Genomic DNA, 2,393 nt, shown 5'->3' with positions numbered 1-2,393 from the left:
TTCCTTTACAGGTCTTCCCAATCGATTTGACAAATTTTTTCAAACTCAGGTTCCAAACTTCCAAACTCTCAAAACAGTTAAGACAGCAAACTAATCACACTCTTATGTTGGCGAAACAGGTCAACATTCACTTTATAATGAAGCAAAGCACTGCATTTTATTCTAGTAATGCATTTATTTAAAATAAATACTTACATCAAAACTATAAGTGTGTTCTCTGTTGAGTTGATAACAAATTCAGCTGTAGATACACAAATAAATGAATGAAAATACATGTTTTTCGTGAGGTTCTTCAATGAGGAGTTCAGTTGTATTACAATGAGTTTTCGCCCTAAAAAATTATAATTATGTAAATAAATACATAAATTAATAAATTAAAAAATGTACTGCAATCATTAACTCAATTAACGTTATTGATCCTGCCTCTCAATTACATCTGGCCAGAGAATGACATCATCATCACAGCATATACTTTCACGAGTCATGCATCGTGGGAACAAATGCTGTGAATGCTGGATCCATCCTCGACATGCTTGTGCCTCAACTTCTTCACAGGCCTTTTTCCATCGCTTGAAGAAAACTTAGTTTGTTGTAAGGGTTGTGATCATATACTTTCCACCTCAGAGTGGAGAAGAACTCCTCAATTGGATTCAGGAAAGGAGAATATGGCGGAAGGAACACTAGTGGAATCAAACCTCTAACACCAGTGCTGAATGGTGGAATTGGACATTGTCCCAAACAACTACATAATTCCGCTCCATTTGCTCCCATCACCCTGCAGAAAGAGGATTTAATTGAGCAAGTTTCAAAAGTAGGAGCCTTTCTGTGTTGTATGGCCCCAAGACAACATTGTTTGCCACAACACCAGTGGTAGAAATCTCGGAACACAGAGGGATGTTGCCTCCTCGTTGTCCAGGGACATTGACTGTGGCACGATGGCCAATCACATTTCTTCCTCTTCTCATTTTATTTTTGGAAGATTGAAGCCAGCTTCATCAATATATAGGTACTCATAATGAGTTGCACTGCTATCCAATTCCAACATTCTCTAGAGTAAAAAGAACACAAGGTACAATACTGTAAGTTCGTTTTTTACCATGATGGCATTGACTGCAAAGAATATACTACTGTAAAAAGTCTGAGCTCCCACTTTGATGCAGCACTATGCAGAAAGATGCTTGAATCTTTTCAATTAGAGTGGAATAGTATATGGACACATGCATAATATCCAGGGCAAAAAAACTTTGTGTTTATAGCAAAAGTGCAGTAATAAGCTCTGACTGAGTTCCTCTCAAAGGGCACTTTGTATACCTGCTTCATTTGGATGGCAATTCTCCTTAGAACACGATCAATTGTGGAGAGACTGCATTGGTGAATATTGTGGAAGATTCTTTGCTGAATTTATTTGAGGCAGAGGGGGTTGTTCTGGACCACCATGTCAACAATGGTGTGCTCTTGTTCAATTGAAAATAGTCTTATTCGTCCACCTGAATGTTGTCGAACTTCAATTCTGAAAAATGTTTGGACAGGCAGGAACATTTACAGAACAAAACTAGAACTACGTAAACAAGGCTACATAGACTCTCACTGTAGAAGTAGAATGGTATAGTTACTTACCGTCTTTCCCTCTGAAATGTGCGGATAATTGAAGCCACCGTGGATCTGTTTATATTGGGCTGAACTCTCTGCCCAGCTTCTCTCAAGGAGAGGCCTTGATTTATGACATGGGCAATAAGGGTGGCTCTGATTTCATTAGAAATATGTCTGTACCCTATACTTCAACCTCTCCTCTCTCCTCTCACACCTTGCCCTCCCCTTCCTCTCTGTCCACGTCTTCTTATATGTGAGTCAAATCGAATGAGACAAACTGTAAGACAGATGTGTAAACCATTAGGAAATTTGCACTTACCAATTTGGGGCTGATTGGAAAGAAACCATTTGCAACTGAGAATTTAACAAATAACAGTTTTGTTTGTTGTGTTTGGAAAAGGGTAGACAAATGTTTGTGATTTTTGTAAAAATCTATAAAAAGATCAGCAATTGTTTTTTCCGTATACATTAACATTTTGGTTGGCTGTATGAACTACTTTGAAAACATTTGAGAATTTTGTGCACAGTGTTTTGAGAAAATTTGTAATTGGTATGAAATGAAGGAAAATGTACAATCTGTTTAGGACAATTACAAAGTGTTCAGATCACTGTGTTAACAGTTTTGAGAGCAGTTACCTGAGTCTGGAGAAATGTGTCAAATCCATTGAGAAAAACTGTAACCTGGTGAAGAGGATGGGAAGTTTAATATAGGTCCCAGTTTGGCAGACATTGACTGTTTTTTAGGTTTTATAAACATCCCCAATAATCCATTCAAATTTCACAAGCAACCAATCCAACTCAAG

General features: G+C 37.7%; 1 long non-coding RNA gene across 1 annotated transcript; it reads right to left on the bottom strand.

Annotated features, from left to right (window-relative positions):
- Window positions 1–287: 287 nt before the first annotated feature.
- Window positions 288–1,857, bottom strand: LOC117594847. The gene is made up of 3 exons (XR_004576108.1): window positions 1,618–1,857; window positions 1,312–1,510; window positions 288–1,048 (listed from the first exon to the last, which is right to left on the bottom strand). It is a non-coding gene; the product is annotated as an uncharacterized LOC117594847 (long non-coding RNA).
- Between the last annotated feature and the right edge of the window lie 536 nt (window positions 1,858–2,393).

This window comes from Esox lucius, chromosome 1 (assembly GCF_011004845.1).
Source record: "Esox lucius isolate fEsoLuc1 chromosome 1, fEsoLuc1.pri, whole genome shotgun sequence".
Taxonomy (NCBI): Eukaryota; Metazoa; Chordata; class Actinopteri; order Esociformes; family Esocidae; genus Esox; species Esox lucius.
Note: the sequence above shows the minus strand (reverse complement) of the source record. Positions and strands in the feature narration are given on the sequence as shown.